The 15,975-nt window shown below is 44.8% G+C and overlaps 1 protein-coding gene and 1 pseudogene across 1 annotated transcript in view; one reads left to right on the top strand and one right to left on the bottom strand.

Annotated features, from left to right (window-relative positions):
• The window catches only part of LOC124722163, a 483,207-nt gene that overhangs the window by 283,410 nt on the left and 183,822 nt on the right, over positions 1-15,975 (top strand). The gene's annotated exons all lie outside the window — the stretch shown is intronic.
• Positions 1,209-1,326, bottom strand: LOC124723796 (annotated as a pseudogene).

Below are 15,975 nucleotides of genomic sequence, written 5' to 3'. Positions count from 1 at the left end.
TGAGCACTATGCGACTTAGCTTCTGAGGTCATCAGTCGCCTAGAACTTAGATCTAATTAAACCTATCTAACCTAAGGACATCACACACATCCATGCCCGAGGCAGGATTCGAACCTGCGACCGTAGCGGTCGCTCGGTTCCAGACTGTAGCGCCTAGAACCGCACGGCCACTCCGGCCGGCGGGAATAAACGCGAAAGAAAAATAAAGGAGAGGATGCAGATGAGAACGTCGTTTCTCGCAGGGACGATCTTGGATAAATGCTTCACAGATTTTTTGACGCGTAAGTTTTTTTATGTAATATCGAGCTTTCGATGACTTTTGCTGTCGCCACCGTCAAGAGTTGTCTGCAGGCATTACAGTATTTTATTTAGTTGGCCGAACTGTGCCATGATGACGTCACTTGGCTACTGAACTTACAAATGCTAACAGAGAAGTCGGAGGAACATTGGTAGAGATGCTGATTTCGTTAGATGGTGGATAACTCAGTTTATTTCTCTGTAGTGCTTCAGCATCAAGTGCCCGCTTCCATTGCACTACTAAGGGTATAGCCGCTGTCCCGGTTAAAGTTGTTGTTGAACATCCTGCTCTTAGCGGCTTCTTGATGACAGAATCGCAGTGGGTAGACGCATGGGGAAGGATTTTTTTTATCAGACATAGTCGTATATTGATTCATGAGGCTGTTGTAGCGTTTATGCCACGATGTGGGTCATAATTTGATGTCCGTAGAGGATTGCATTCATTCCTATAGCTATGAGTGTTGGAAGAGAGGCAGTTTATCCACTCTGCTGTGACAGATAGTCAAGACAACCGTACTATAAGCGTGGAAACTTGCTGTCTGTAAGAGACTTTGTACTTAAGGTATAACGGACAGTAGGTACTCCCGTACAAAATGGACGGCAATATGCGTAACTCCGAGTAGTAATAATTAATTAGAAACTTATAATAAAACGGAACTGACTGAACTAGTATCCTTATTCATACTAACGTCCCCCCCCCCCCCCCCGTCCGAACAGACCGTGGAAGGCTCAACAGTACCGACCGGCCGCCGTGTCATCCTCAGCCCACATGCGTCACTGGATGCAGATATGAAGGGGCATGTGGTCAGCACACCGTTCTCCCGACTGTATGTCAGTATATGTGACCGGAGCCGCTGCTTCTCAATTAAGTAGCTCCTGAGTTTGCTCACAAGGGCTGAAAGCACCCCGCTTGCCAACAGCGCTCGGCAGACCGGATGGTCACCCATCCAAGTGCTAGTCCAGCCCAACAGCGCTTAACTTCGGTGATCTGACGGGAATCGATGTTACCACTGCGGCAAGGCCGTTGACCTTATTCATGCTGAGGAATTTTAATTGCAACATTATTTGTTAAAAATTAACTTTCGCAAGATCACAAATGAACCAGAGTAACATAACAAATATCGACGGAGAGGATCGATCTATGATGGTAACATGCCTTGTACGGGGAAGCAAAAAACTGTTAGGTATGCTCATTAAGCAGTCTAGCTCGGTGCACGGTGATGTGATCACCTAACCAGAAAGTAGCTGAAGTGATATAATTGTTAAAAGCGCCTCGGGCAACGTTTTATTTGATGTTAAATGACCAGACATTGTGGTCGTTACATTGACTTACTGACTTTTTCTGGCTCTCACGCTTCTCGTTTGGCATCGTTCTGAAATCGTGCTGACTGACCAATGTAACTGCTACCGCACTCACAGCGAATTCTATAAATTCCAGGAGCCCGGAGACCAAAACTGTCTTTTACTTCATTTAGTCTCCTTTTGCTTTCTTGTTTAAAGTTAATACTGCGTCTGCCCAGGACTATCAATTTAATTTGTTGTAGCGGTGAAGAAAGGTGGGAGTGCTGATCATCTTTTAACGATTAAGTATCTCCTTGGTTTCGTAAGTTACAGATGACTAACTTAATATCTCATTTACAGTTAGCTCAAAAGAGAGAAGTCTAAAATACGCTGGCACAATTTCATTAGCTGAATACTCTACCATCTGACGATGACAACAGAGGAGGTCATTAAATGCTTGATACTACATACAAAAACCCGCGAAGCATTTATCCAAAAGATGTATGATTCTACCACCCATCAACGTGAGTTCTTTGCGAAAATCTGCATTTCTGTACAAGCGAGGTTTGAAGGTTTATAAATTTAAAGACTACAGAAGCATAACAATACCGTGCAACAGACTATGGTGACCGGCAGATTCACAAGAGTCACAAATGAGGTACTTTTTGGCAAAAAGCTAAACATTAGCTTGAAATAATAAATGTTAAAATATGGAGTGCTTCAGAGTCATGGTCTGCAAAACAGAAGCTGTTGTTACATGTTCTTCCTTCATTCGTCATCCAAGTGCAAAAGTGGAATTTCAGTTAAGTGACTAAAACACAGTGGAATGGAGCAGCTCGTGGCAAAGATCTGGATAAAGTGTTAACTGCGCTTTTGACACTGGCTCTCCGGAATGCGAATACATCGGAAGCTATGCAATATGTCCACATGTCGGCCTTATGAAGTGTGCATACTGTTCCATCACGCTTGTTTTGATCTCTTCGTTGAAAATCTACATTTGCACTTGGATGACGAATGAAAGAAGAGTATACAATATGGCAACTTCTATTTTGGAGACTATGACGCTGTAAGTACTGCGTGCGTTAACATATATTGTTTCAAACTAATGTATAACTTTTTGCCAAATAATACACAATTTACGTCTCTTGTGAATCTGCTGACCGCAATTGTCAGGTATATGGTATGGTTTCTACAGCTTATGTAGCCTTGAGATTCGTTAACCTTCATGTATTTATTGTACTCAAATGCAGAGTTTTATAGATAAATGACCTCGTCAGGCGGTATAAATGTCAACTCTCCGCATTTTAAAAGCATTTTTATTCAGCTTTAGCAATTCGAGCTGGAGCGAAATGTGGTTAGGGTCCGGGGCCACCCATGTAAAACAGAATAAAAATATTTGAATAAGCAAGGTCGTGTACTCTCCGGAGTGCTTTTATTCGGACTTCTATCCTTGGCTGACCCATACCCTACAAATCACTGTGAAGAGCGTGACAGATTCTCTCCCCTTAGAGATAGTGCGCAGGAAGAATAACTGCTTATACGCCTGGGTGCGAGCTGTTGTCGGTCTAATTTGATCTGCACGTTCTCTAAGAGATAGCTATGTAGGGGGCTAAAGAACATCCGTATTGTCTATCCTGAAAGAGGGTTCTTAAAGTTTTCTAAGAGTTTTTTCACGAAAACTGCGTCACCTTTTCTCGACAGTCTGCCAGAAAATCTGAGACAATTCGCACCGCGCTTCTGTGCATGCCTCAAGGTTCCCGGTTAGTTTGATCTGACCTGATACGGGTCTCATACTCTTCAACGGTAGACGAGTATGGGTTGTACAAGAGTTTCGTCTGTAAGTTTCTTTTGTAGAGAAACAGTTATGGATAATAGTCTGCTATTTCGTTTACCTGAAACTGAACTTAGGTGGTCGTTCCACTTCGTATCTCAGCAAATGGTTAAATTCAGATATATATATGACGTGACTTACTCCAGACGTGACTCATTAATCCTGTAATGAAAGGATACCGAGTGTGCATTTGGTAAATTGTAAAACTTTGAATTTTATGAGTTAATAGCTGGTTGCCGGTCTTTGCACCAGGCATTGTACTGCAATCTTGACGGCATAGAATTTCCTCACTGAACACTCATCGTCTCCGAGAGGTTTGAGATTACAACTAATACTATCCACTAATTCATTAATACGTAGCATGAGCAGTAATAGTCCTATTACACTCCCCTGACTCTCCATCTAGGAGAGCATAGTGCGTCCCGCATGTCAGGAAACTTTCTCTATAAGATCAGAAGTTCGTGGACTTGCGAGTAGCGTTGCTGACTCGATCAAAGGGCCGGTTTCGACTCCCGGCCCAGAAGGCGATTTTGTCCGCTTAGGACTGGGTGGGATTGAGGGAGGACATACACTCCTGGAAATGGAAAAAAGAACACATTGACACCGGTGTGTCAGACCCACCATACTTGCTCCAGACACTGCGAGAGGGCTGTACAAGCAATGATCACACGCACGGCACAGCGGACACACCAGGAACCGCGGTGTTGGCCGTCGAATGGCGCTAGCTGCGCAGCATTTGTGCACCGCCGCCGTCAGTGTCAGCCAGTTTGCCGTGGCATAGGCCGGTATTACACTATCAAATTTCTTTGTCAAAGATTTGATCAAAGATGTGATCCAATATTCCGTCCAATATATTTGACAAAGATCTTTGACGTAGCACTAGAAGGGGTATTACACTGTCATCAAATTTTTCGTCAAAGTTCAAGATGGCTGACAACAACTTGTTATTTAACCGCAGCAGTTCTACGTACTCCAATTGCATTGTGTACGTGGTTGACAGTCTTAAAAGTCCTGGGATTACAACTTGATAATAAATTCAGTTGGGAGGAGCACACCACAGAACTGCAGAAAGGCCTTAACAAATCTGTATTTGCAATTCGAGTGTTAGCAGACATAGGCAACATAAAGTGAGAAAGCTTGCATACTTTCATTCCATAATGTCATATGGGATAATATTTTGGGGGTGAATCTTGAAGTCAAACAAAAGTTTTCAAGGTCCAAAAGCGTGTAATACGTATTATTTGTGGAGTAAATTCACGGACCTCCTGCAGAAACCTCTTCAAAGAACTGGGTATACTAACTACTGCCTCTCAGTATATTTACTTCTTAATGAAATTTGTCGTAAATAATATATCTCGTTTTCCAACAAACAACTCAGTTCATACATACAATACCAGGAACAAAAATGATCTGCATAAGGACTTAAAAGCGCTTACTTTAGTTCAAAAAGGGGTCCACTACTCAGGAACACTCATCTTCAATAATTTGCCAGCAAACATAAAAAAATTAGTTAGAAATAAAGATCAGTTTAAAAGGAGCCTGAAAGACTTACTACTGGCCAACTCCTTCTACTCCATTGGCGAAATTTTTAATAGAAACAAATGATGTATTGTATTTATTCATACTATTGGTATTGTTATTTCAGCTTAAAAAATCGACATGTTCCACATCCACGAGGATCTCCTCAGCACGGATCTATGGAACGAAAAAACTAATCTAATCTGGGTGAAGCCGTGGGTTTTACGACGACACGATAGAAGCATTCAACAAAACTTGTTACGTGAGCTTACAGTGGAAGACGTCAAGTCGTACATCAATTACTTAAGAATGGATGCGCATACATTTCTGTATGTGCTCAATGAAGTGTATCCTCATATCACAAAGCACAATATCCACTTAAGAACTGCTACATCTTCAGAAGAGAGGCTCACTATAACACTCCGATTCCTTGCAACAGGAGAGGGTTATGTTAGGTTAGGTTAGGTTAGGTCAGGTTAGGTCTCCAATCTTCTTAATCTCTTTTTGTATTCAGGGTGCCTCACGTTGTAAAGCGCCTCATCAGCTTCAGACATCTCTATTAATTTTGTAGTTGTCCGCACACACCAATTGTATTTACCGGCAATGGTTATAAAAACACTACAGACGACAGAACGATGCAGCGATGCTAAGGCTCCATGTGGTAACATGTCACATTGCAGTGAACAGAAGACGAGCGGTTTCTTTGATCAAATATACAGCGAGGCCCTAGATTTGATCAAATATTGGACGACATTTGACAAAGTCCCTATTACACTGTCAAATATCTTTGACAAAAATATTGGACAAAGATATTGGACAAAGAAATTTGATAGTGTAATACCGGCCATACGGAGCTCCATCGCAGTCTTTAACACTGGTAGCATGCCGCGACAGCGTGGACGTGAACCGTATGTGCAGTTGACGGACTTTGAGCGAGGGCGTATAGTGGGCATGCGGGAGGCCGGGTGGACGTACCGCCGAATTGCTCAACACGTGGGGCGTGAGGTCTCCACAGTGCATCGATGTTGTCGCCAGTGGTCGGCGGAAGGTGCACGTGCCCGTCGACCTGGGACCGGACCGCAGCGACGCACGGATGCACGCCAAGACCGTAGGATCCTACGCAGTGCCGTAGGGGACCGCACCGCCACTTCCCAGCAAATTAGGGACACTGTTGCTCCTGGGGTATCGGCGAGGACCATTCGCAACCGTCTCCATGAAGCTGGGCTACGGTCCCGCACACCGTTAGGCCGTCTTCCGCTCACGCCCCAACATCGTGCAGCCCGCCTCCAGTGGTGTCGCGACAGGCGTGAATGGAGGGACGAATGGAGACGTGTCGTCTTCAGCGATGAGAGTCGCTTCTGCCTTGGTGCCAATGATGGTCGTATGCGTGTTTGGCGCCGTGCAGGTGAGCGCCACAATCAGGACTGCATACGACCGAGGCACACAGGGCCAACACCCGGCATCATGGTGTGGGGAGCGATCTCCTACACTGGCCGTACACCACTGGTGATCGTCGAGGGAACACTGAATAGTGCACGGTACATCCAAACCGTCATCGAACCCATCGTTCTACCATTCCTAGACCGGCAAGGGAACTTGCTATTCCAACAGGACAATGCACGTCCGCATGTATCCCGTGCCACCCAACGTGCTCTAGAAGGTGTAAGTCAACTACCCTGGCCAGCAAGATCTCCGGATCTGTCCCCCATTGAGCATGTTTGGGACTGGATGAAGCGTCGTCTCACGCGGTCTGCACGTCCAGCACGCACGCTGGTCCAACTGAGGCGCCAGGTGGAAATGGCATGGCAAGCCGTTCCACAGGACTACATCCAGCATCTCTACGATCGTCTCCACGGGAGAATAGCAGCCTGCATTGCTGCGAAAGGTGGATATACACTGTACTAGTGCCGACATTGTGCATGCTCTGTTGCCCGTGTCTATGTGCCTGTGGTTCTGTCAGTGTGATCATGTGATGTATCTGACCCCAGGAATGTGTCAATAAAGTTTCCCCTTCCTGGGACAATGAATTCACGGTGTTCTTATTTCAATTTCCAGGAGTGTAGAAGCAATTCAGAGGCGGGCTGCTAGATTTGTTACTGGCAGGTTTGATCATCACACGAGTGTTACGGAAATGCTTCAGGAACTCGGGTGGGAGTCTCTAGAGGAAAGGAGGCGTTCTTTTCGTGAATCGCTACTGAGAAAATTTAGAGAACCAGCATTTGAGGCTGACTGCAGTATAATTTTACTGCCGCCAACTTACATTTCGCGGAAAGACCACAAAGACAAGATAAGAGAGATTAGGGCTCGTACAGATTCATATAGACAGTCACTTTTCCCTCGTTCTGTTTGGGAGTGGAACAGGGAGAGAAGATGCTAGTTGTGGTACGAGGTACCCTCCGCCACGCACCGTATGGTGGATTGCGGAGTATGTATGTAGATGTAGATGTATGTGTTGTCGTCATCGCCTCATCATCATCGACGCGAAAGTCGCCGAAGTGGACCAAGTAAAGAAAGGCCTGTACCAGGCGGTCAAACATTCACAGATGGGGTCTTCTGGACGATAATACCATACGATCACTTTTTGCCTTACAAGGCTACCACATCGGCTCTTATCCGAAAGTGTTTCAAAAATCTAGAAACACCGAATCAAACTGATTTCTTCTATCCGTAGCAATGAGGACATTGTGTGAGAAGAGTAATGTTTTCGGAATCCATGCTAATTTCCGTGGAGAAGGTTATTCTGATCCGAGCAGAGAATAATGTTGGAACTCAAAATATGATCTAAGGTTCTACAATAAATAGGTGTGTGTGATGTAGGACGACATTTGTATCATTTCTTTTTTGTTCATTTGTGTTAGCCGTGCTCCTTCTTAATAAGTGAACGTACCTGTAAGTTCCTATTCGTCATCCTTGGCTACTTTAACAACCTCTCTGAATCACTCAATACTTGAATATGGAGTAGAATGAAGCGTGTGTCAATCTCGGAAAAAGCAGCTGAGGATCCACGTAGTGTAGCGAGCTCACAGATGTTCTTTAACAGGATCGAATGACCTCGAAGGTTTGCTTCCTCGTCCGGAGTCGAACCGTCTACGTCCGGGTCAGCAGCCACCGAGATCTGGCAACCACGGGCTCGCAACCAGAAATACCTCCAGCTGGCATTCTACGAGGCGAGGGACTATGTTCGTGGAAAGTGTGTATCCCTGGCCGCTGCAGCGAGGACCGGAGCAGTTGTAAAGCAGTGTCTGCGGCCTCCCACCGGCCAGTGGCGGAGAGCAATTGTCCGCAAGGAAAGCGCCAGCTTCCAAGTGGATCAGTAGGCCGGTTTCTCTCGGCTCGCATTCTGCGTATAGAATTGTGAGCCACGCGACGCGAAAGTATAAGGCCGGTCCAGCGACGCAAGGCCGCGGCCCCGCCTCGTTATAAAGCTTCTCTCTCATACACTCTCGCTGACAAAAACGTGCAGCAGAGGAGGAAGTGAAATAAAGTTTTGCGTGACGATCGGTTACGAGCTGTCATTTCGGTGATTACAACATCGATTTAACAACGAAATTCGCAATGCGAGAACACTGCTATTCCTTGTAATTTCGTTGCAGCCTCTCGTGTCTCGTGCATGCAGTGACGTCGTTGGGAAGGAGATCGTAGAGTCGTTGTATGCCCTCCTAAGATACGTTGACCCACAACAGTAACAACTGGCTCTCGATATCCTGGATACGACAATCAGACACAGTTGGCGTACGAGCTGCTCCCACACCAGTTCTATTGGTGATGTGATAATCTTGCTGCGCGAGGGAGTACCTCAGTATCACGTAGGCTGTTCATTGAGAACCTCGCCGTGTGAGGACGAGTGTTATCTTGTCGAAACATGATACCGAGATACTGTCTCGAGAGAAATAAAACATGAGGTCTCAGAATATCTGTAAAACGCAGCTGCGCCGTTAGATTACCGTAGTGACGAAGTCATATCGTATGTGTACCAATACTATGAAAGTACAGACAAGAAAATTGGTAGAATGATCCCCACGTTGCCACTATAAATGCAAATCGTTGTAGACCAAGCAAGAGGTACACAACAAATACAGCGAGAAGTCGCCTGGAGTCTCTCAGTGCCACGTAGCACTGTCAAAAGCCTGAATAACCTCCTTTTGCAGGGCGGACCTACAGGAACAGAGAAACGAGCTGCTGGAAGGTACCGACAGTGATGTGGAGCCATGCTGTGGCCAGTTGCACTATGTTCCTCGGTTGAGGATCCATGGTGGGAACAATCCCAAAGAGGTATTCGCATCGATTCTCGATTGGTGTTAAATCCGGGGAGTTTGGTGGCCAGAGGAGTACGGTAAACTCATCCTGGTGCTATTGAAAACTACACCGCGAGCTGTGTGACATGTTGCATTATCCTGCTCGTGGTGTTTAGTGTGTGTGAGACTCTGCACAAATGGACCATAATGAAACTGCAAGTACAACTTCCTCTAAATTGTGCCACTAACTTCACAAAAAGATCGACAACCAACTAAAAAATCGCGCGTTTTCTTATATATTGCAGTAAGTCAACGAAATGAAGGTGGATGCCATCGTGCAAAGGGAAAACAAACGACATGTAGGGGTGAGTCTGGTCCCCAAGGATAGATGCATACTTGCATTGATCTTTTGTGCCTTCCAGAATGACGAGATCATCCAGGGAACGCAACTAAAACATCCAGCAGGCCACAACGCTCCCCTGTCAGGCCTGGACCACTCCGACTATTGTTGCAGGCTGTTCCTGTCAGACGTTTCACGCGGATGCAACATGAAACGTGATTCATCTGAGAAGGCCACCTTTCGCCACTCAGTGGACGTCCCACTGTGGTACTGGAGCGCAGATTCCGCCTTCGTCGCCAGTGAAATGGAGTCAGTATGGATCCATGAACCAGAATCGTGCTAATCACGCCATATGAACCGATGTTCACTGAACAGTCGTTGAGGAGACATTGTTCGTAGCTCTTTGGTTCATCTGGGTGATCAGTTGCTCAACAGTCTCTCATCTCCACAGCCATCATTCACCCTTGTAATCTTTGGCCAGTGGTGTACCACAGTTACCTCAGTGCCGGTTTTGGATAGCGCCATTTTGCCATGCACGGTGTAATTTAACCATAGCGGTAAGCGAACATTTTACAAACTTAACCGTTTTGGAAATGCTTCAGCTCTTGACCCGAAAGCCAATCACCATGTCGTTTTAGAAGTAAGACAAACCGCTCCCTCTCCGCATTAAGACATGCACTGTACTCTAAATAGTCTTCACGGGTTTGCCGCCAGATCACGTTGTGCAAATTCTACAATATCTCATCAACAAGGATACGGCATTTCAATTGAGCACAGCCTGGGACTCTGCATTGGCTGCTATTAAATCAAGACGCGAATATCAAGATTCTTCGCTAACAGGCCCGTCATAACACTGGCCTTGTACGGACGTTGGTGAGTAACGTCTGGCCGCACTGTTGACAAACGCAGCTACAGCGCACGTGCGGTAGAGCTGCTCTGAGATTTTCGGCAGAGGGAGTTTGAATAGGGCAAATCACTGCGCATACGCGATATCCGCGGCTGAGCATTCTTCGCGCGTGTTCAAAAGACGGGGCGTCGGCGTGCGGATACCGTCAGTCGTACCTAGCCACGGGCAAGGTTGAACCACCTGAAGATGGCGGACAGTTGTTCCGAGGAAATATTGTGGAATTTGCACAACGTGATCCGGCGGCAAACCCGTGAATACTATTTGCAACATATCCGCCGGGAAAGCTTGAAGAGTCACAATTTTTTTTTTATTTGCAACGTTTAGCTACACCTCTCAGCTACTTTTTTACATAGTTGTTGCTTCGGCTTAGACATATGTGGCAGCGTGGTACCAACTTTCCAATACCCTGGTCGTAGAAGGCAGCCGCCTGTGCTTTCCGCCAGTTCCCCACGCTGGTCTGCGGCTCGTTGTCTGTGCCAAAATGCTGTCCTCATAGCCAGAGGTTCATGTGAGATGAAAATCAGAGGGAGTCGAGTCCAGGCTGTCAAACACTTCCCATCGGAAACTCCGCAGGAACGTCGTTGTTGTACCTGCAGTGTGTGGCCGAGCATTGTCAGGAACAAAGAAACACATGACAGTTATGTTATGTGGGCTGTATGAAATCAGGCGGAGCCTCTCAGCAGACGCTTCACACTTTGGGTGAGACACTGTAGTTCTAAGCATCTTTAAGCGCTCACTGTGCACTCAGAACTGAAAAGTGCGACATGACGCGATCGACAGGTATACTAGAGATTCAGTCATCCAGGTGGTGTCCGTTGGGGAGCTACTTGACGGTGTGGTAGCGCCACCACACCTGCGAATGCTGTGTGCTGACAGCAACTCCTGCATACGGCATCCAACTGACGCCACTGGCGGAGGACGACGCGGAAGTCCGCCAGTCCCGATTGACGTGTCTGTGGGCAGCACTGTGTTATGCTTCCTGCTATACATAGCGTGCACAATAAATAAAATATCATTACTTGCTGACCTTCCTGATGTTGCGGTTTTAACGGCTACTGGTGTACATAAACGAAGACACCACAAAGTTAGTAAATAGATTCAAAGAAACTTTTATAATATGCAGTAATAACGTTACGCAGTATTATTAGTAGGTAACAGGTAGCTCAGAAGATGGTATGCCAGAGGATTTGTATAAATTGAACTGTTTTACGAGAGAATATAGTGTGAAGGAGAAACAAAAACAATGGACGTCCATGGCGGCAATCTTCTCAGAGTATAAGTTGTCACTGATAATAAAGCCACTTACCGAGCTTCGGAATGTTTCACAGTTGGGCTTTCACATGAAGTATTCTAAATCCCACGATCTCTACAGTAAACGTAGCAGATTTAGATTTTTCATTCAAACAGTACAAAGAATACTCGGCCACTATGTAAGGAAAGAAATTCAACTTACGTTATCTAATATAACAGCTGCCCCATTTTTGCTGTGTGAGAGTGAGAAAAAAGACCCTAACATAGGCCCGAATGAAAAAACAGAGGCGAAAGAGTGAAGGCATGCGGTTAGAACTGGGCGTTCAGTGCATCATCGACAAAATAATGAAATATACGAACAAAAATGTGCAAATGGGCGTGAAATCTTATGGGACTTAACTGCTAAGGTCATCAGGCCCTGAACTTACACACTACTTAACCTAAATTATCCTAAGGACAAACACACACATACATGCCTGAGGGAGGACTCGAACCTCCGCTGGGACCAGCCGCACAGTCCACGAGTGCAGCGCCCTAGACCGCTCGGCTAATCCCGCGCGGCTTCATTATTTATAAAGATGACAAATAAAACTATATGTTATAATCTGATATGTCACTTAGCAATGTGCCAGTTATCGAATATCAGATTGTCAGGAACATGGAACATTTCTTTTCTGTTAATTTTATATTTGGATTGCATTAAATCGCGTCGCACAGAAATAAGAAAAAGTTTCAGGTGCGTTATTTTTTTCCACTTTCTGAAAAGCCGTCACACACGCTCTCTCCGACAGCAGAGTGCCATTAAGAGTCATTCTTCCTTTTTGTGTATTTGTGTTTTGATAGATGGGAAAGAATATGTCGTAGTTTGATCTATGTTTTCAATTAATTAAAACGCAAATATTCCAATTGATAAAAATTTATTTTGCGATCACATTTCGCTGTCCTGGCTAGCGTCTATGACCGCTTTTCAGCGGAACTGGGGGAAAACGCAACTAAAAACCAATCTTTTTTTTTAGTTTTTTATTTGGGTTTGAATGAATGAAACAATTAATTGTTAAAATGATAAAAGTGTTTTAAAAACAGGATTGTACAAAATTAGTTGTGTTTAGTGGTAAAAGTTTGCGCGCAAATTAAAAATGCTAACTGAGAATTCCGAAAGCAGGGAAACCCTTTGCGGCTGGGAATCTCATCAGGGATCGCCTGGTCGACTCGGCGGTTTGTATTTGTCCAGCAGACCTCACGGAAAAATTTGGAAAAATAGCTCTTTCGCGTCAAACTGTTGCTCGTCGAGTCAAATATATGGCCTCAGATATGGAGCAGTAATTAATGGAGAGAGCGGCAAACTTCGTTTCATTTTCTGTCGCCTTGACGAGTCCACGGACGTTGCGGACATATTCATTCGGGGCGTCGACGACAATCTGCGTGTCACCGAAGAATTTCTCGACCTTATACCGTTGAAAGACACAACCTCGGGTTTGGATATTTTTCTAGCCGTGGAAAACGTGTTCGAGTCTATAGGTTTAAAATGGGAACGACTGACCAGTATAACAACGGATTAAGCCCCCGCACTACGAGGGATAAGCACTGAATTCCTGGGTTGCGTAGGCTCAAAACTGGCTAAAGTCGGCTGTTCCTTATTCGCGGCAGTCCATTGTCTGATACACCAGGACGCACTTTGTGCGAAGATTGTCAAAATATAAAATTATCTTTCCTCACGTGGACTCACACACCGCCAATTTCAAGAATATCCGGCTGATATCGAAGCGGAATACCCGGACACCCCCTACCACGCCGAAGTAAGATAGCTGAGCAGAGGGAAGGTGCGTCATCGGTTTTTCTCCTTGAGGGACGAAATCAATATCTTTTTGGAAATAATGTGACGTCCAGAAGAATTACTTCGTGATCCTAAGTGGGTGGCGAATTTAGCTATTTTCAGTGACCTAGCTGGTCATTTAAATACTTTGAATATTTCACTCCAAGGCGAAAATCACTCTGTTGTTGATTTAGTGCAGACGATTCAAGCATTTCAAAAAAAAAAAAAAAAAAACTTATTTTGTGGGAAAAGAGTTTCTTGAGAAGCATTGTGGACACTTCCCCCCATTAAACAGCGTTAAAGAAGATGTGGATTTTTCAGATTATGTTCAAATCATTTGCAAATTACAAGAAGAGTATGAAACCAGACTTTTGAAGATAAGCCAACCTCAACCGGCCTCAGATGTATTTGTTGGCCGCTTTTCCCTTCGGGCAGAGGACGTCTCACAAGTGTTTCAACTTGAGCTGATTGACCTGCAGTGCGATATCCGCCTGAAGGACCGCTTTCTTATGTGTAAAACTTTGGATGACTTTTACAGCTGTTTTGCACAAGAGAAAAGCACGTTGCCAAATTTTTCTCAGTGTTTGGTTCCACGTGTATTTGTGAGCGCTTTTTCTCCCTGTTAAATCTTGCTGAAACTAAGAACCGTTCGCCACTTAGCGATAAAAATTGGGCTAATTCTTTGAGGTTAGCAGTCTCTGGAATACTGTACCAACACAGAAAAAATTATTTCCTCGAAAAAGAAAAACGTGTAAAATGTTAACTGTCTTCTTTAACAATGTTGACTGTAAGAATTAAATGTCTTTATAACCTTAATTCTATTTTTTTAATAAATTTCCAAACTTGGTCAATTAAAATTATTGCGTACAAAATAGGAAACTAAGGATCCGATGTCTAAACTCTTGAAAAGGGATACAAAAAGCTATAGCACGAAGTACGACAAAAAATATTTACTTGTAACTACTAACAGTAAGCATGAGACTCTATATTCCTTACTTAAAATAATTTCTAAAATAGAATATTTATGACACTAGTTCATTTAAGAAATTGATATATCTTGCTAAAGACGCCTACTGTACATACGACGAGTGTGCGTATAGAGTACTAATAGAATCAACCTGTGGGTCAGAAAACAACTAAGTTCGATTCTTGTTTTGAACGCTGTTTTCTAAAGCTCTTCGTAGTAATTCTGGCACACGAGCATTAATTGTTACCTAAACAGTAAATGGTTTGCTTGTTTCACCGCTCATCGACCACTTTTACAGAGCTGCGCTTCCGCTGCTATTTTCTTTACGTTGGATCTGAACGCGTGACGGTCCAGAGCAGAGCAGTACTCTACGGTCTCACTCGCTCCGCAGCTATCTACCTCGCTCCTATGCCGACACACGGTTGCGTGCTGGGCACTGAACTACATTGCCTTGCGCCCTCGGAGCGGGATGAGCCTGGTCTAGTGTGATGTGTGTGATGTTACTCGAACATTGGAGAGTTGGAAACCTGGTGCCAACATATAGCTTCCTCTTCTCAGCTGTCACCGAGCTGCATGTCCGATCTAACAGACGGATCACCATCAACTGTCTCGTAATGCCTTATCCATGAGGCACAGCCAAGAAGTTTGGAATTTAATTTTGGACATTGTCGCACAGCGTTTCGATCAAAAACAGTGACCACAGCTTTTCCCAGTCATGGACAAATTCTGGAAGTCAGTATTTATTCCAAGTGGTTACTTTCTGGTCAGGCAGCACAGCACTATAGTCAGCGTTAGCATCCTATGATACGGAAGCAGGATAGCAACTGCATACGAGTAGGACGACCGTTTCTTTCACGCCCGTGAACACGCATCACGAAACATCATCGTACTACGTAAGGCCGTGAGTGCAGCGCGAGGAATTATTCACACTTACAGCTTCGTGGCGCCCGCTACAAGTATTCTATAAAGATCCCTTTGACAGTTAACAATAATATTTCACCTTCCACCACGGTAGCTGCTGTTAAACGTGTGACACAACGTCACTTTCACTGACAACGTTGAACACGAGACCTGCAGCTAATCTGCATTCATATATACATCTATACTTTGCAAACCATCTTGTGTATATGTCGGAGGGTACTTTTTGTATCCATGTCGCATCCCATCTTTGTTGTTCCAGTCGTGATGGTCCGCAGGAAGAACGACCATTGGTAAGCCTCCGTGTGCGAGGGAATCTCTCCGATTTTACCTTCAAGGTCGTTATGCAGGAGGAAGCAATATACTGGTTGACCCTTCTAGAATCATTTTAACAGTAAACCACACCGTGATGCAGAACGCATCTGTGGGGTTGGGTGAGCAGCTCCGTGACGCTTTCACGTTTGCAAAATTTACCTGTAACGAAACATGATGCTCTTCTTTGCATCTTTTATATTTGCTCTATAAATGCCGTCTGGTACGGACCAAAGAATGACGGACAACATTCAGGTATTGGAGAAACATGGGTTTTGTACGCTACATCCTTTGTGGATGGATTA

This window comes from Schistocerca piceifrons, chromosome X, assembly GCF_021461385.2.
Source record: "Schistocerca piceifrons isolate TAMUIC-IGC-003096 chromosome X, iqSchPice1.1, whole genome shotgun sequence".
In the NCBI taxonomy this organism is placed as follows: domain Eukaryota; kingdom Metazoa; phylum Arthropoda; class Insecta; order Orthoptera; family Acrididae; genus Schistocerca; species Schistocerca piceifrons.
Note: the sequence above shows the minus strand (reverse complement) of the source record. Positions and strands in the feature narration are given on the sequence as shown.